This window comes from Ambystoma mexicanum, chromosome 10 (genome assembly GCF_040938575.1).
Source record: "Ambystoma mexicanum isolate Mex_15411 chromosome 10, UKY_AmexF1_1, whole genome shotgun sequence".
In the NCBI taxonomy this organism is placed as follows: Eukaryota; Metazoa; Chordata; class Amphibia; order Caudata; family Ambystomatidae; genus Ambystoma; species Ambystoma mexicanum.
The window spans coordinates 379,124,664-379,145,391 of NC_090932.1; positions in this window are offsets into that span (position 1 = coordinate 379,124,664).

Below are 20,728 nucleotides of genomic sequence, written 5' to 3' on the forward strand. Positions count from 1 at the left end.
TGTGCAGGCTATACTGTTGCCATGTATTATATTGACTTTCCGTACAAAAAGGTATTCTTAGGAGGTACATTATGTACAGCTTGCTTGGAACTACGAAATTCGAAAAGCCTGGCATATATTGAATGTGGAAGACAACAATCTACCGGAACCCCTGTTTGCGATAAAAAGAATGAAAAACTTAAGGGACAGTCTGGTGCATACATACGAAGAGGCCCCAAACGTCACTGATACACCGACACTCCGGAACACACCAATGCCACTCGGGCACACACCGTGCAGGAATTGTAGAGTATGTAAATTCACTAAACGAACAACCTCCGTTGACATAGGTTGGAAATACCCCTGGGAACAGAGGTGCCTCACGAACTGTAACACCACAAATGTGGTATATTTGATTCAATGCCCATGTAGTAAAAAATACATTGGAATGACCACAAGGGCCATAAAAATACGCATTTGAAAACATAGGTCTAACATCAGGACCAAAAGACGTACGGCCCCGCGAGTAGAACATTACATTGAAATGGAACACACAGAAAATGAACTTACCTGGACAATGCTGGAAAAAGTCAAAATATCCAAAAGAGGTGGTAACATAGCGGCACTCCTACTGAGGAGAGAACAGAAATGGGTTTTCAGACTTCGAGCCATAAGACTGGCCTGAACGAGGAAATTTGTTGGCAAACTCTGGCGGTGCAATAAATGGGAACTCCAACATAAGACATACCTGGGCATCATTTATGCTACTAATCTGTGGTGTTAAGCATGTGGAGAACACAGAACAATTCACAAACAACAAGAATGAGCCCCGAAGACATTAAGAGGGGGGCCGGTAACGTACAAACAGACGGTACTTCCGCGCTCTCTTCTTTTTCTTCCCCCATAAAAATAAAAACAATACCTTGATCCGTGGACCCCATGACCAACAGGGAATGAGTTGTAACTTAGCCTGCTTTCTGGATGAGTACCAAAAGAAAGTGTACTCTGCCTAGATGCCAAATAGAAGATACGGCATATCAGGACACACATCTTAAAAAACACAAACCCCATGAACCACAGAGAATTCATTGTAGTTCCAAGTAAGCTGTACATACTGTACCTCCTAAGAAAACCTTTTTGTACAGGAAGTCAATATAATACATGGCAACAGTCTAGCCTGCACAAAACTACACGTGTGACTAGTACCGGAAGAAAACGCTTTCCTTTTAGATATCAAGTACAAAATGCAGAAAAAACGGCAGGACTACAAACCCCATGAACAACAGGGTTTTATTTGTAGTTCCTACCAAGCCACCAATAGAACCATAGCGTGTGGACAATCGATCCCGCAAAGTACACTGACAACATATACAGCGTGCACGTGTTTCCAGCAAGCCATGCGGAAGCTTTTTTTGGCAAAAGAGACTCTTTATTTGAGTTCATAATTGCCGAGCCCCAAACGCATTGGTAATGCGGTCACTTGATCGCACTGTCTCCTTGAAAACAAGCGGTCATCTAAGATGGCACTCGTAATAACAACCATAACAGACCAGATGTGGCGAAGCTAGAGAGAGAACTCAAAGGTAAGCGGGGCCAAACCAAAAATGTTTAGATGCACCCATGGGACTTTCTGGCCAATCAGACTCATTAATAACATGCCGTTAAAAGCACACAATTGTGCAGTTTAACGCACAATAGACATTGGGCCTCATTACGACCCAGGCGGTAATCGTCCGTCATTACCGCCATGGCGTAATGAGCGTTTACGCCGTGGGCCGATGGCGTAAAGAGCGCCACATTACGACCCATCGCGCACGAGCATTACGCCATGGCGGTAATGCAATTAACGCCATGGCGGAAAAGGCCCCTACCGGCATCGTAAAGCGAGCAAGGTGCACTTCCGCCACCGTAAGTAGCAGCCACCGTAAGTAGCGGCCACCGTAAGTAGCGGCCACCGTAATTTGCGGCGGCCGTAAAAAGCAGAACCGGAAATAGCGTCATCGCGCCGGAACGGGAAACAGCCCATCGGCCATCTTTAAAAACACAATCCATTGCCATCCTACCGAACAACACCAGACCCAACCCTGACACCTGTCCCAACCTATCACCCACCCATCCAAGTACCCGAAAATGCCTAAAGCTGTGAAAAAGGCATGTGACCGCCAGCGCCAGGAGAGATTCAGCCGGGAGGAACTCTGCATGCTTGCGGAGACCCTGCAAGACAACGCAGGTGTCGTTTTCTCCCCGGAAATGACCAAGACAGCGATAGGGAAGAAGAAGGCCATCTGGGCCCTGGTGGCTGAGCGCGTCAGCGCGGTGGGGACCGTACCCCGCACCCCACAGCAGTGCAGGAAGCGCTGGGATGACCTACGCATACGGGTCAGAGCCGTCATCTCTGCAAACCGCAACCTTGCCCTGGGTACCGGTGGAGGGTCGGTATCCCCCCTAAAACTCCAACCGTGGGAGGAGATCTGTGCAACCACGATTGGCATGGAATCCATTGAAGGCGTCGGAGGGATGGAAAGGGGAGCTCCGACATCAGGCGATGAAGGTAGGTGCCTCAAACAAGGCATGCCATAGTCACTGCAGTCCAATCATGTGTAGCACAAGGTTGCCCTAGAGTGTAAATGCAACACATATCAACACTGCTCATGGCCACATGCAAGCACCACCCTGTATACACTGCTGGCACCCGCATACCTGCATCCACATTCCACACTAAAAGGAGACAACCTGCATGGCACTGCCTGAAATCTGCCTCATCTACTGACCAGAATAATGTCAATCATTGTCATTCCAAAGTCCGCAGACCCATCAATAACGCCCTCCCTCCTTTGCTCCACCACAGGCACAGATTCACACCCAGAGGACCAGGACACCCCTGCGCCGAAGAGAGCCAAGAAGGCCATCAGTAACGTCCCTGCACCCTCAACCTCAGCTGCAGTGAGGCAGACCCCACTACAAGCAGGTCCCACTGCAAGCATACCGGACGTCCCACCGGCAAGCACCCCTGTAGGCAGCAGGCCAGCAGCAGCTGCTCCACCTCCACCGACATTGCCTGCCACAGAAGGCACGGGGTCAGCGGCCAGCAGCAACATCGGTGAGACAGCTGCAACAGCTGCATGTTCAGACTCAGACATGGAGCACGAGGTCAGAAGCCCCACTGACCTACTACATTCCCCCTGTTTCTCAGACGCCAGCCCCCATGAGGATCACACACAGGGGCACACAGAGGTAGAGGAGTGGCCTTCCACCCTATGCCCTGTCCACACTCCACAGGAGGGGAGCAGCCCCTCCATCACTCCACCAGCACTGGCCATGGGCCATCAGGGCCAGCAGTCCCTCGAGGACATCACAGAACGGCAGCATCAACTGTCCACGATGCTGAATGAGCATGCCGCGGAATGTGTGGGGGCTAGGTCTACCATTGAACAGGCCACGGAGACCCTAAGGGCTGAAGTAGCACACAGCACTGCCACCCTGAGGGATGCCATGCAGGCCATGTCCAGGGACATCTGTGCGGAACTTGCCGGCTTGCGTCGTGCGCTCACTGAGCTCACCCACACCCTACAGGACGTGCATGCACAGGGGCAGCCAGGGACATCCTCCACTGCCAGTTCTGCACAGAGCAGCCCCGTGCGACGTTCTGGACGTAACCTGCGCTCCACAGCCAGGGGTGCCGCGGCGGCCGGGAGAGGGGGCTTGTAACAGCCTGTGGCCACTGTCACAGGCATCTGTTGACACCTAGAGGGGGTGTGTTGGGGTGTGCAGGGGGGAGGTGGGAGGGGGTGTGTTGGGGTGTGCAGGGGGGAGGTGGGAGGGGGTGTGTTGGGGTGTGCATGGGGGAGGTGGGAGGGGGTGTGTTGGGGTGTGCAGGGGGGAGGTGGGAGGGGGTGTGTTGGGGTGTGCAGGGGGGAGGTGGGAGGGGGTGTGTTGGGGTGTGCAGGGGGGAGGTGGGAGGGGGTGTGACACGACATTTCATAGTTTCAATACACTTTTTTCTTTCAAAAAAAGTAATGTGTGGACATTTTCATTGCATATGTGTGCTTTATTGGTGTACAGTCCACAGTGTGCATGTCCCAGAGACACACAGTGCCCCAAGTGCAGTCTCCATGTGATAAACACCAGCCGTGTGTGCTAGAAGCAGTGGTCGATGATACTTTGGCGCATTGCACGCCCCTCCTGTGCATCGCCTCCTCCATGGGGTGCCGCCCCATCTGCACCCTCCTCATCCTCATCGTCAGGTGGTTGCAGTTCTGCGTCAGGGGGCAGGGGCACATTCCGTCTGACGCACATATTGTGTAGCATGACACATGCCATGACGATCTTTGCCACCTTCTCATGGCCATACAGGAGTGCCCCACCAGACCTGCTGAGGCTTCGGAACCGTGCCTTCAATAGGCCGAATGCCTGCTCTATGACCACACGAGTACGTGTATGTGCACGGTTGTAGTCCTCCTCGTGCTGGTTCTGCGGGTTCCGGACTGGTGTAAGGAGCCACCTCTTCAGGGGATAGCCTGCATCACCTGTATGTAGGCGAGAATGTATGTGTCAGTCATGTTGTCTGATCAGGAACATGATGTTCCACCATGGCTCGCATCCAACTGTTACTTTGGCTCACTTCTACATGCACTGATTGATTCACACAATGCAACCAGTATATGCTCATGGCTCCCATGGCCTGTTTTGCATGCCATCACCCAATGTATGCAGAGGGGTTGTGTGCATTGTGAGTGCCCATCCTCTGTCTCCGTTCTCTGTGTTACTCACAGCCAGGTGGAGTATGCATCACCCCCCCCCCTTTCAGCCAGGTGGAGTATGCATCATCCCCCCCCCCTTTCTGCCAGGTGGAGTATGCATCACCCCCCCCTCCTTTCTGCCAGGTGGAGTATGCATCACCCCCCCCCTTTCTGCCAGGTGGAGTATGCATCACCCCCCCCTTTCTGCCAGGTGGAGTATGCATCATCCCCCCCCCTTTCTGCCAGGTGGAGTATGCATCATCCCCCCCCCCCCTTTCTGCCAGGTGGAGTATGCATCGGTACGTCATTCACCTGCCCACTTCCATGACATTGGACTCACCGAGTCGCCAGGATCTTGGCCCTGCATGTGCTCCATGTAGCGTGGTATTGTGGAGTTCCTCAGGACCATAGAATCATGGGTTGATCCGGGGAATCGGGCACAACAATGTGTGATGATCTTGTTGGAGTCACAGACCATTTGCACGTTGATTGAGTGGAACTGTTTCCGGTTGCGGTACGGTACCTCCATGGCACGTGGAACCACCAATTCCACATAGGTGCAGTCAATGGCGCCAATGCAACCGGGTATGCCGGCTAGTGCATGGAAACCCACTTTGGTGTTTGCAATCTCCTGGGCAGTCCGTGGTAATGAGATGTGGTCGTCTGTGTGCTTGAGGAGGGCATCGAGCACTTGGATGAGTGTTCGTGAGAATAATGGTTGTGAAATGCCATGCAGGTGCCCCACTGTGTGCTGGTAGGTGCCTGTGGCCAGGAAGTGGAGTACAGACACTACCTTCAGTAGGGGGGGGATGGCGGTTGGACTTTCTATCATGCTGACGATGTCGTTGTGTGTCATGTCTACGATGGCGGTGATGGTGTCCCGGTCCAAACGGTACAGGGTGTGGATCTGCTCAGCAGTGAGGTTGAATGGATTGGCTCTGATGCGTGGGATTGGGGGCTGCCTGCGTGGTGGCACTGGCTGTGCTGGTGGGGCTTGCTGGGCCTGCCTTGCCCTCCTTCTCCTCCTGCGTCTCCTCTGTGCTGCCTGTTGTTGTTGTTGCTGTTGTAGCACATGCATTGCTATCAGGTCCTCCAGCCCCAACATTGCTAGTCGTATTGGCATCATTGTGGAGTGTGACTGGGTGTGGGAAGGGGTGGGGTGTGCTCTTTTTGTACTTCCCTGAGTCTGTATTGCCTTCACCTGTGCTGTTTCTGTGCACCTGTGGCAGCTGCATTCACTTAACATGGCCCTTTACGGTTGGTTCGCGATGGCGTTATTTGCACCATGGCAGTAAGGTACTTAACGGGCTGGGTGATGGCGTTAGGTGCATGTCCGCTTGGGTCGGCATTTGCGTACCTTTCCGCCATGGCGTTAAGTACGGTGTGGGCGGTCGCATGCGCGCACCCTTAGCGCAGTTAGCGGCAGCGTTAACTACGATGCCGCTAATGGCATCGTAGTTAACGGTCACGGGTCATGATCGGACCTGGCGGAAAACGATGGCGGTAACCATTTACCGCCATCGTTTTTCACTTAGCGCCAGGGTCGTAATGAGGCCCATAGTACTTTACTGGTTAATTAGCCCCTTCTGGTTAATCAGATTAATCAATAACATGTCGTTACAGGCATATATGTCTGCCGCTTAACACTAAAGGGACATAGGGGTTTGCGGATCCGCAAGAAAACACAAGCGGGTCTCAGAAACCTCATTATTTAATAACGCATTGTAAAAAAGTGCACAAGTTTGCCTCTTGCGCATAACAGGATTGTGGGCATCCGAAAGGAAAACACAAGCTCTGTTTTCATAGGTCTCTGTCTCTTGTAGGATCAACAAGAAACACAGAAGAACAAACCCTGTGCCTCTACTGTGAACCAAGACAAAAGATCACGCACAGAAGACAGGTAAAGAGGATCCCCTTCTTCTCTTTTCAGCCGCACATGGCCGTGCTTCATGGTCATTGCGAAAAGACACAATATAGCACAGAAAGGGATACAAGTAAAATATACCCATCTATTCTCAGATTCCAGAAAGGACAACACCACAGGAGTCTGGCCGAGGCCAAGAACAGATCTCCCCAAGATACTCTTGAAACAGGAACACATAGGGAATTTAAGACCTACACAGGTAAGAAGAAACTATTCCCATACAATGTGGATAAATAATCCTGCATAAGGATAGTAGATACTTAACTCTAAAAAGCAATCTAAGACTGATGATAGTTCCATCTGTCTTTCTTTTTCTCTTTTAACCCAATAGGACTCGGGGATCGACCCAATAAGCCCATTGGACACCTGAAGACATCCTCTTAGCATCCATGAAATGAAGATTTTAAAAACGAATTAAATATTGCACGCAGAATGCAGCACTAATAAGCATTTGTCCTGAAGAAAGCAGCCATTAACCAGTTCCGCTGAAACCGATTGACTATTGCTGAACTAGTACTGGATTGATAACCCATACTCCGATACCCCACATACATTGATTAAAGGGCTCGTATAAGGAATTTATCATAGCTTTTCTTATCTGTCTGTTTAATATAAAATTACCTTTTTAACTACTCTTTGACCTCATTGGTCATAGAATCAATACTGATAAGACACACACATTGGAGGCGGCACTAAAAAAGACTAACATCAACCACCAGTAAGTGTGCACTTAACTTTTTAGCATCTAGGAAAGTAGTGAGAGAGGAAAGGGTCAGGACCTCTACACCTCATTTGTAGGTGGGACACCAGTGCACACCAGGACTGGTTTCGACTGATAAAGATTTGAGCCAGATAATCATATGTCTAAACTAAGGGATTTACAAAAATAATAGATGCATAGCACTACTTATCACTTAAAATACCAGGAATACAAAAATGACTCCTGGCTAGCACAGACCTTGGATTTCTAGAAGAACTCTGTAGAGGAGACTCTGGGAGAAGAAATGTTTCCAGGCTTTGAGGACTGACTACAGAGTCCTGATGCAACACTTGTCCACCATCAACAAACCAGTGTTGTGCTCATGCTGAGCCATGGCCACAATCCTTGTATGCCACTCCTCTGAGCTGCAGGGAGCAGTTATGTTGGTCTCGGCAGCTCCTGTCAAACTCTACTGTCCTCTACTTAGGCAGAATGACCCACTTTAATTGGTCACGAGGGTGAGGAGGCTGGCTTTCCCAAGGCGTAAACATGAATCTTATGTTCAGTCAGGACACAATAGCAGGATATCTAATGAGCTTGACAACTAAGCAGGCAATTCCAAACAAATCATCTAAGGCACCTATAAAGGTATATCATTGGGGCGGGACTTATAAAAGCAAGAGGAATTTAGTTGTGTTTTGTGCACAGCTGTGTCTAGCTTCATGGTCATTAGGGCTATCTCCTAACCCTGTTGTGCACAAACTCTTTTCTGCAGAATGGAAAGCCAAAATGTCTTGAGTGGGTCCCATGTTGGTACATATTGTCTTATGTGGAATTTTCTATAGAACCAAAATAATGATGGAGAATCTACTCCAAAAGAAATATCATTGCCACTACACAGATTTCATTTACCTTCAAATTCTGGATGAGAATCTTTAGATCAGGCAGTGATAATCACATTCTCAATAATTTTCACATGTTGGTAAATAGTCACTGACTTGAAAGCAAAGTGACTCAATTTGGTATCAATATCGGATTGGCGATTGAAGTTGTAATGGGAATAGCCACACATAGTATTGCTCCCTTTTTAAAGGACTGAAATTTGCTATAAATCTTATCCCGTATGATAGATATGTTATTATTGAATATTTTTGGAGGTCATTACACCATGCCTCAGACAGTAAGACTGGCTTTTCTTCACGATTGAGATTGTGCAGTACTTACATTTTGCAGACAACCTAAATCTACCTAATACAGTGTGAGCATGGAAGAAAGTAACATGTCTGCCTATACTATCACTTATCTTTTAAATTAGTTTGATTATTCCTTTCCTGCTTTCCTTGCAACTCGATCATGTGGAACTCGTGATTCCTCTGCTATTTATCTGTGATCTTCCTTGCACCCTTCTGTCTCCACTTTATTTCAATCCTGATTCTCACCCTTCATGTTTCATTTTGCTCCTGTCAGCCCTTACCAGTCTTCTAACTGATTATGGACTTCAATTCGGTGTCGGCCAGGACTTTCCTTGGGGCGTTGCAGTGCTGGCTTCAGATGCTACTCCAGCTTTTCACAAATTTCTTAGTGGGGTGAAGTGGGAGAATGGGAAAATACCCTCCCCCGAGTCTCATCCAGACCATGGCCTAGGGGCTCACGGCCTAAGCACACCCCACGAGAGGAGTTCGACCAAACCTCTTCCTTACCAGATGACAAAGTATCCTGTTTCAAAGACATACACGTACGAGGAGCATGCCCACTAGTACGCCCTGGTCAAGCAGACGCCTGCGCCATGGACCAGCTCGATTTGACACCAAGCATGAAAATCATCATCGTTAGAGATGCCATGACGACATAGCTAACAGACAAGAAAACTTGTGCTACCATGCACACTGGTCACTCACACACTAACCCACACGAAGAACATACTCAGTGCTATGACGTAGCAGACTGACATACCCACGGACATGCATCATTGTTATTTTTCCCATAGGCCTTCTACAGCACCGCAGAAACGCAAGACGCCTGAAATGCTCGTGTATATGCTTGCTGATGCTTTCTCGCTACCTATCCCTGTGAAGATGACACCATGTATACCTAATGCTGCTTGTGACACTCTGTCGCCCCGAAACCCCCATATTATGGGCTATGTACCGCCACCCAGAAACTAGGCCCAAGTAGGCCGCAAGCCCCACTAACGACGAGAGCCTCTCCGGATGTATACGGTCTGAGCGTATCCCTGCCGTTACTCTAATAAACAGCAGTTATTACCTTACTCTTGGGTGTGTCTCATACTCCTTTTGGGACGTGGGAGGAGTTGGAGCCTCCCCAGTCCCAGAGGTCCGCGGACGGCTCTGCCGGCCCCCGGGAAAATCACCCCGACAAGTTGGAGGCACTGCTGAGATCTATTTGAGGTCTACCTAACCTGAGGGCAGCATTCCAAGGCCTCTTGCAACGAGGCAACCCGGCAGCGCGGCCCCCTCTGCCGTTGTCCCCTTTTGAGGGCTACAGGACCATCGCAGAACTGCGAGACACCCGGACAGCACAATCCGGATATTGGCCCTCGGGAGCCGACTTGAGAAGTATCCCGCCGGCGGTTGGCGAGTGTCCAGACGTGGTCCAGACGAGGGGAGGTGGCGAGCTGCTTTGGTGGGGTGCACGCGGTCGAGTGGCCCCGGCTCACGAGGAATGGTGAGTATGACATGCCCAACCAGCAATGTAATGTTGTGTGGGAGGGGGGAGGAATTGTAATGAGGGTGGCGGGAGGCGTTTACAGTGTGTTGTAGAAGATTTGATTAATAAGTGGAGAAAGACATGTGAGTGGTAGTGGGTCAGACACGAGGGCCGTCTTCTACCACGTCACAAAGTGAACACGGTGGAGCTCAAGGCTACCACGTGTGGTTGTTAGAAGGCCCTGATTTGTATAGATAGCGGGCACCTGTAGGGGAAAGGTGTGGTTTTCCTATGAATTGACGTTAAAGATCAATGAGTAGATGAGGATTCCTACTAATTGAGTGTTGAAGCTCGTTAGGTAGATGATGTTTTCCCGCAGGAGGTAGCTAGTTTGTTCCCAAGTGCGGAAGACAATTGGCTGGGTAAGTTCCCCGAGGGAGGGGGGCGTGTCACATGCGAGGCGAGGCAGCGTGCGCAGTCCGATTGTAATGAGTTGATTGAGTGTTGCATACTCCACCATAGATGAGGTGGGAAGACAGCTGTGGGGTTTACGGGGGACAAGAGGGTTAAAACATATTGCACACTCTTTGGTTTTGTAAAGTTTTCTTACTGGTAATAGATTGCAGAAATTGGTGACGTCGCCCGTAGGGCTTGTATAGGACACCGTGACCATCTCGTGCTCATCAAAGGGTGGCCGGGGGGCAGAAAGTGGAAAAGGGTGGGACAGAAGGGGTGAGGAGGCCACGCACGGAGAACGCCGGCAGCACTCGACAAGGGAGGGGCGAAAAAGGGAGAGGTGGCCGCGCACAGAAAACGCCAGTCACGCTCGACAAGGGGATTGAGAAAGGGGAGGGAGAGGTCTGACGAAGAAAGGAAGGTGGGGCAGCTATAAAGCACGCCACACAGGGCACGCAGCCGCAGGGGGTTTCATGCGCCACAGCTGCAGGGGGCCATAATAGTAACAATTAGGGAAACAAATAATAAAAGAGAAGGAACTGTACACTTGCAATTGTATAACTTTTCAGCGGACAGTCGGAAGTCCCCAATTTATGGGGCCAGGTAAAAAAGGTTGATATTGGTAAAAAGCAAATTGTAATATGGCTGCCTAATACGGGTTGGGGACGAGAGGAAGCGCTTTAACTACACCCCTGGAGCACATTTGCACGTCTCTATCACCACATAAGGAGAAAATTATAAAGTACAGCATTGACTGGACACAAGGGACAGATAACAAAATACTAACACCATGGGCGCCTAACGGCAGCTTTGATTCATATACCCAGCACTCACTCTTGACATACATACACAACACATACAAAGGAAAGAAATTAGCTCACCATAGAGATGTTTAACTTATTGAAGATGTTCCAGAGACCTCCCAGGAAGCAGACAGGAAGAACGGGCGAGCACATCCACGGTGAGAGAAGAGGGTAATAGGAGAGGAAGGAAGGATGCATCGGACGAAAGAACAAACAATTGTAACATTGACATAATTGAAGAGCTACCTGACACAGAGGAAGAAGATGAATATACCAACATAACCACACAAACACCGGGGGAGGTGAGGGAGTATAATTTAATGCCACTTCTGGAGAAGGAGAGCGGCCAGACCACAATATGTCCCCTGGAAGCATGCTGATAAAGAAAATATAAAATGCAGGCTTCCATCACTAAGTGGAGGATCTGGGAAGTGGATCTATGAGTTGGAAAAACACACTGCAGGGCAAAAACTAGCGGTGGGGGACGTCAAGGGGCTCCAGATCTCAATATTGGGGAATGCTGCAGATGACATTTGGAAAATGGCGGGCTTCCCAGGGGTCACAATAACAGACACGTCGCATGATGGAGCACCATTTGCCAACTGCAGACATGCGCTGTGGCAGGCATTGAGGGTCCAGTACCCAGACACGTCATACATAGGAGCAATAACTTCACGCAAGATGTATGAGAATAAAGATCCTGTTGATTACATCCAGGAGATTCAGGAGAAGTGGCGCTTGGAAACGCGGGAACCGTGGATAAAACACTAGCACTTTTCTACCATATACTAGTACAAGGGCTCCCGGAGCAAGTACAAAAGCAGCTGAAGAAAATAGTGGGGATGGAAGTTAAGGCCTGGCCACAAATACAACTAACTATAGTTCACCACTGCAGGAAGTGGCGGGAAAAGATGAAACAAAAGGAGGAAGATAGAAAGGCAAAGGAGGCAAAATTGGTACAGAAGAAACTATCAAAATATGCCATGGAAGGAGCACTAATAACTACACCCGCCCCCACACAGGTCACGGTTGCACAAGACACAACACAACAGCAGGTGCACAGTTACAGCAGCCAGCACAAATAATAACACAGCAGATGCCACAACCCCTAGCATACACGGCATACACTGGAGGAGGGTACATGCAGATGGGAAACAGATATTTAAACAACTACAGGGGGAGGGGCGGTCAGATGAAAGGGGGAAAGGTTATGGCCCGCCTGCACAACAACAAGGGGGAGGGTTCTGGGCTACAACCCAAATGGACAACAGGGGTACCAAGACAACACGTAGGGTTTCCCATGGCAGGCCCGAGAACCACCAATATGTTGGATATGTGGGATGGTGGGACACATGTCACGCACTTGCAGGATGAGACCCCCCCAAACAGCCTGGGGGGATCAAGGGCAGCAAGGGCCTATGGGGGAACAACCATTTTACCAACAACATCAAGGAACACAGCAATTTATACCCCAACAACAGGCACACCGCAACAACCCCAGCCACAAACACTGGCCTACATACAACAACCACAGATACAACAACAACAACAGGCACAGCAGGCACCACCACAGCCACAGATACAGGTACAAACATACACACCACCATAGCAACAGGCAATAGCCACACAAAAACATCAAGTACAACCGGTACAGCAGCTCACACAAATACAGGACAATACAGTATCAACAACTGATGCTCCCTACAGCAGATACAGCTAGGGAAGGTGACAATATTGGTTCACAACCCTTACACAGGAAGCGGTCAGTCACTATATCCACAATAGGACAGCCCACAGATGTCTTTGATGTGTCCCATCCTATCAGTAACACCTAATACTGCGGAGGAACCACGCATACAGGTGGCGATAGGTGACAAAACATTTTCCTTCCTAGTTGACACCGGGGCAACTAGGTCTTGCATAAGGGAGGGGAAGTTTAAAATGTCAGGCGAAGCTATGCACACTCAAGGATTTTCTGGGCCTCGAGGGTTGGTTCCCTTCACTGATAACATCTCCTTATCTATAGGAGATCACGGCATGTCTCTTCCACTTCTGTATTCAGAGCAGTCACCAGTAAACATACTTGGAAGAGATATCATGAGCAGGTTGAATATGACCATCTCCTTCATGGAGAAGGGCATCATTTGCTCTACATCACAACCGGTACAGCAGCTCACACAAATACAGGACAATGCAGTATCAACAACTGATGCTCCCTACAGCAGACACATCTAGGGAAGGTGACAATATTGGTTCACAACCCTTATACAGGAAGCGGTCAGTCACTATATCCACAATAGGACAGCCCACAGATGTCTTTAATGTGTCCCATCCTATCAGTAACACCTAATACTGCGGAGGAACCACGCATACAGGTGGCGATAGGTGACAAAAAATTTTCCTTCCTAGTTGACACTGGGGCAACTAGGTCTTGCATAAGGGAGGGGAAGTTTAAAATGTCAGGCGAAGCTATGCACACTCAAGGATTTTCTGGGCCTCGAGGGTTGGTTCCCTTCACTGATAACATCTCCTTATCTATAGGAGATCACGGCATGTCTCTTCCACTTCTGTATTCAGAGCAGTCACCAGTAAACATACTTGGAAGAGATATCATGAGCAGGTTGAATATGACCATCTCCTTCATGGAGAAGGGCATCATTTGCTCTACATCACAACCGGTACAGCAGCTCACACAAATACAGGACAATGCAGTATCAACAACTGATGCTCCCTACAGCAGACACATCTAGGGAAGGTGACAATATTGGTTCACAACCCTTATACAGGAAGCGGTCAGTCACTATATCCACAATAGGACAGCCCACAGATGTCTTTAATGTGTCCCATCCTATCAGTAACACCTAATACTGCGGAGGAACCACGCATACAGGTGGCGATAGGTGACAAAAAATTTTCCTTCCTATTTGACACCGGGGCAAATAGGTCTTGCATAAGGGAGGGGAAGTTTAAAATGTCAGGCGAAGCTATGCACACTCAAGGATTTTCTGGGCCTCGAGGGTTGGTTCCCTTCACTGATAACATCTCCTTATCTATAGGAGATCACGGCATGTCTCTTCCACTTCTGTAATCAGAGCAGTCACCAGCAAACATACTTGGAAGAGATATCATGAGCAGGTTGACTATGACCATCTCCTTCATGGAGAAGGGCATCATTTGCTTTACACCAGGCATTAACATGCTCACAGCACGACAAATATTGCAGGCTTATTGTGGCCAAACAGTGGCCCGGGCTGAGACAGTGGATGGCGACCTCTTCCAATACGGGACTGACATGGCAATAGCATGGTTGCCTGGAATTGAATGCAAAATTTGGAGGAAGCCAGCAGCTTACCTATTCAGACCAGAAACACCAGCAAATGAAAAGGAGGGGAAAATGATTTCAGTAAGCATCGAGAGCATTATGGCTACTGCAGACTACATCGCAGTACATGCCCAGGATAGGAAGGGGAGGGCCTGGAGAGCTGTAAAAGCAGTGGCAGAGGGGTGCAAGCTTACACAGGTATCGGATGAGGAGCTCTTCTCAGACGATAATGGAGAGGGAGAAATTGTGTTTGGGATGAGCATTAACATTTGGTTGAAAGTAACATACAAGCAAGTGGCACACAAAAATGGCCATGGCACTAGAGGCACTTGCCCCTACACCAGTGCCATTTTACGAAGAAGACATGGCAACTGTACCAACATCCGAGTGGACCACCAGTCCATATGACGTTGGCTGCATCAAAAGCATTGGAGGAGTAAAAATAAAACTGAAAAAAGGGACAATGCAACCAAGAGTGAAGCAATAACCACTATCAAAAGAGGCAGATGAGGGCATAAATGAAACAAGAACAGCCCTAATAAACAATGGTATACTAGTACCATCAGATTCACCATGCAACACTGCTGTGTACCCTGTGCGCAAAGCAAAAGGAGGGTCTTTGCGTTTTATCCAGGACCTGAGACCTTTGAACTACATTGTAGAAGCAGAGTACCCCATAGCAGCTAACCCAGCCACCATACTGTGTGGAATACCAGCAGAGGCATCATAGTTCACCGTGATTGACCTAAAAAATGCATTCTTTTCGATACCTCTGCACCCTGACTCACATGACCTGACAAGCTTCACATACTGCAACACAAAATGGAAATACACAAGACTGCCACAAGGGTACTGGGAGTCACCATCCATCTTCAACAGAGTGATACAAATGGATTTGGGCAACATTGAGATGGAGAGCACGGTACTGCAATATGTGGATGACATACTCATCTGCAGCACCACAGAGGAGAGGTGTAGGAAGGAATCAGTGAAGATGCTCAGAGTGTTAGCTGAGAATGGGTACAGGGTAGACAAAGAGAAGTTACAGTACTGCCAAGAACATGTACTCTACATTGGTCAGCTCATTTCACAACATGGAAGGAACATTGCACAACAAAGGGCACAAGCAATAACAAACACACCACAACCACAGACAGTGAGAGAGTTACAGCAGTTTTTGGGCCCATGCAACTACTGCAGGGTGTGGGCTTTTGACTACAGCTCATACAAAGGACCCCTACTAGAGGCCCTCAGAGAAGCACAGAAGGGGGATAAGAAGTTGGGATGGACAAGAGAAATGAAAGAGGCATTTGATTATTTGAAACACGCCATCTCAACAGCACCTGTACTGGCCACTCCAAACTATGAACACCAATTTTTCATCTTGTCACATTGCGACTCAGCAGTAATGAAGGCAGTACTGACACAGAAAACAAGCATGGGGCACAAGCCTGTAGCATTTACAGCGGACACTTGGACCCTGTAATGTTAGGTCACTTCCCTTGTGAACAGAGCCTGGCCACCGCAGCCTTTGCGGTGGAAAAATCATCATCCATAACAATGGGGTGCCCCACCACACTGTTTGTGGAACATGCCCTCTTTGCAATACTGAACAAACCCAAATCAACAATGAACACACAGAGGGCAACAGGTTACGAGATCACTTTATCCAGACCGGAACTGACGATTGTAAGATGCAGTAATGTAAACCCAGCAAGGTTCATAGCAGAGGTAGTAGAAGATGGTGACTACGCTCATGATTGCACACAGGCCATCGAAATATACTCCAGCACAAGAAAAGTTGAGGAAAATGCCCTAGGGGGGGGGGGGAGATAATTTACATTGATGGGTCCTCAACCATTGACCAGAGTGATGGGGTACGAAGGACAGGAGCAGCAGTGGTTCATTTGACAGGGGATTGGATGTATGTACCAGTAAAATGTGTTCAACTACCACAACCTTACTCAGCCCAAGCAGCAGAACTAGGGGCCCTAATTTTGGCACTAAAAGAGAGCAATGACAAGAGGGTAACAATAAATTCGGACAGTGCATACGTCACATCGACAGTGCACTCAGGGTTAATAAAATGACAATGAAGGGGGTTCAGAAGAGCAGATGGAACCCCAGTACAACATGCCCTCCTACTTGCTGAACTGATAGAAGTGATTAATGACCCTAAAGAAATAGCCCTGGTGAAGTGTCAGGCCCACACTAACGGGGATGACCCTATCTCTAAAGGTAATGAAACAGCAGATGCACATGCCAAACATGCTGCGTATTTTGGCGAGATTTGAACACTCCCAGAAAAACAAAAAGATAAGGGGACGGCGGGGGCAAGAGAGATGTTAATGAAGGAGGGGTACACACACATCCCTGAAACTCAAATTATGGAACTACAGGCAGCAGCACCCATTGCAGAAAAAGAACTATGGGTCAAAAGAGGATGCACAATGTCCACCACAGATGCATCATGGCGTCAGAATAATACAGGCAAAGTTGTGATGCCCCTAACCCTATTGAAAACCGCCCTGGCTCAACTACACCACCCCACACACACAGGAAAGGAAGTGATTGCAGCACGGATACAAGAGGCCTAGTTCTGTCCTGAGTTAAATTCACACGTTACAAACTTTATCAGCAATTGCCTAACCTGTCAACAGTTTATGGCCGGTCACACGCTGCAAGTGATCAAAGGTACTATACCCCGGCCAGAAGGACCCTTTCAGCACCTGCACATTGGCTACAATGACATGATCAACATAGGTCAAGGACACAGATACATGATTGTGGTGGTATGCCCATTTTCAAGGTGGATAGAGGCTGGACCCTGCTCTCATGCAGACGCCTTCAGAGCAGCTAGGTGCCTGGTAAGGGAGGTCTTCCCTAGGTGGGGGGTTTGCGAGGTGCTTCGGTCAGACAATGGCCCACACTTTGTAAATGAAATGTTCGAACACATAACTAGACTACTTGGCATCAAACACAAATTTGCATGCGCATACCACCCGAGAGCTAATGATGTTGGTGAACGCCTGAACGGCCTCCTAAAAGAAGAGATTGCTAAAATTCAGCAGACAACTAAGAAAAACTGGTTGTACTGCCTCCCTTTGGTCGGCCCTGTTTGAATTGAGGAATAAGCCAGGGTCAGATCACCACCTCACACCCCAAGAGGTGGTGACTGGACGTCAGATGCACCTTCCACTAACTCCACCATCAAGGGCCATGTCAGACTACCATACCTGATGATATGTACGAATACGTGTCTTCTTTGATTACTAGGGTCGCCTTTATCTCTCAACAGCTCGAGCGGAAGCAGGGCAGGTCGAAAAACACCCAACAAGAAGAAACAAATGAGGAACAGGAACAACCATCACAGTGGACTGTTAAGGAAGGGGATCACATCCTCCTCCGAAACTTCAACCGCCGGTGGAATAGCTCACGATGTACTGGGCTCCACCAGGTGGAAGCAGTAGCTCCTAGAGCAATAAAGTTGAGAGATAAGCACGTCTGGAATCATTTGCATGACGTCAAGCCCTACAAAGATCAGACCCGCCCTTGCGTTGACGACAGGGCCAACACTGCAGCAACAGCAACAGAAGACAACACAGCAAAAGACAACTGCGATACTGCCCCTAACCCCTCCAAAACAACAGACCCTACCAAGGACTCAAATGGACAATTAACCATAGCCCACCCCATGGTCACAAGATCCCAGAGCAAACAAAACACTGCCCCGGCCAGCCCCGCCCATGCCACTACCCAAATAAAGGACATTGCCTAACAAACTGTATTATTGCACCACAGTTGGAGACACGTGCATGTTCTCTTTCTCTTTTTGTCTCGCTTATGCAGGTACCGCGTACAACTGTTTATGTATAAAAGAAAAGTGAAGTAACTAACGTGTATTTTTGCCCAAGAGTAAATGCTGCCCACTGACGACAACACACCTGAAGCACTGTCACACCAATTTGTATATGCTATAAAAAGACCAAAATATCTAAAAAAGAGAACACGTTCATTTTGGCCATAGAACAATCATTCCCACATCTCCACGAGCACTTACCAGCCCTGAGAGATAGCTCACTAAAACTAGTGTGGGAACAGGTTTTCGCTTGGGCATTAAACAATTAGTTCATAGGGAGAGCTTCAATAAACATAACTAACACATTAATGCTTATTTTTAGACATTTTCAGGCATCTATATAGTAGAGAATAATAAGCTGCAAGACCGCAGCAAAGGTAAGAGGAAAATGCTGGTGATATTAGCTATTGTAATAAAAATAATAGGTGTGTTGTTTATGACTGGTCTACCAGCTGCCTCTGTCTGGCAGACACACTATGCTTCCTCTGTTATGGCTGCACCTCCTACTAATGACCCCCCACCATGGCTGCAACAGGTACTGTGTCAGGTGGTACAAGTAGAACAAGAATAAACAGGGGAAGAAGTAGACGTAGCACATCTAGTGAAAATAATGGGGTTGACACATATATTACAGATTCAGCACACGTCTCAAACAACATGTGGTATCAGCACATGTCTAAAATTGGTAAGGGGACAACTAAGGACAGCTGCTATGTGTGCTCATTGATCCCATACGCCATGAGCGCCTCCAGAACATTTGTGGCTACTGAAGTACCAGCAACATCAGTAGAATGCCTGATATACCTGGCCATGTTCCAAACGAAAGGACGTTTTCAAGGGAGAATAGCAATAATAAAATGTAAAACAAGAGACACATACCCGTATGAAAATAATTTCATCAAGACACTTCACATGTACAATCACTACTGGCAGCTAACAGAAGGGCTCCAGTACGTGACGGATGCGCCAAATAATGGAGAGACTAAGGAAGTGACGTTGAATTACCTACCATGTGAATGGCGTGCAATTGAAGTTGCAGGAGAAATGGGGTGCTGGGAAAGGCCACTACTTCTCATTTATGGGAAAATATACACAAAAGAAGGATGGACAGACGGAGTTGTGGGGAGCGAGATGGTAACCCTGACAAAACCAAATATAGCGAAAATAGACAAAATACACAACAAATGTTTCAATGGATGGATAAAGACAGCTGGACTGGTAACATGGTTGGAGAAGGACGAAGACCCAGTAACAATACTTCCACTAACTGCACCTACACTATGCTATCAACACAACAGAGAAGTACATGTCGGAAGGAACAGCAATTGCAAAAGGATAGTGACGATAACTAAGGAGGGTGCCGGTACATCGGTTTTAATGGACCACTATAGGGCCTGCAGAGATAAGGCATACCAGAGCTTGCCGCCATCTTGGAATGGACTATGCACAATGGTACACATAAATGTGCATGCCTAGTGGTACCACAAAAGGATGTCAACTTGGAGAATTTCCCTAAAATGGACCAAGGGAATAAAAAGAGGAAAAGATCTGTGACAATTGAAGAAGGTAAAGAAAATAACGACACAAACACATTGTCAAGAGTGAAAAGACAAGGAGAACCACTGACAGGGAACTACCTGTGGGGAAGATCGGAAACAGCTCTCAGTGACATTCCACCTGGACACAGACTGTTTAGCAGAGCAGCAATGTTCTTCTCATCAATAATAGATCCAGGACTGCAGGCATATGCGAATGCAAAATGGCTCCAGATAACAAGATGGGAGCTAATGATGACAATAAACTCAACCATCAATGGATTTATGCAATAAAAGAAGAATTGAGGGCAGTACGAATGGTAGCACTTCAGAATAGATATGTGCTGGATCTACTGACGGCGATGGAAGGAGGAGTTTGTGCAAAAATTGGAAAATCATGTTGCACATTCATCTCAGCAAATGACGCAGACAATGGCACACTTACTGAGGCAGTATCACAACTTGCCAAGATGCACTCCAAGATGGAAGAAGAAGCTAAGGGAGTGAAGAAAGATGGCAGCTGGTTTTCCTTCCTGTAGTCGTGGATGCCATCATGGCTGTCAGATGGACTAAAAATAATAGCTGGGTGCATAATACTGGGAATGGCTGTGTTGATAGGAATGAGGTTATGGAAAGCAAGAACAGCACGTACAACAGATGAAATGATGGAAATGGTGGGCATGCACGCCTTACTACTAGCCGAAGATGACAAGCACACAGACATAATTATATACGAACGAGAAA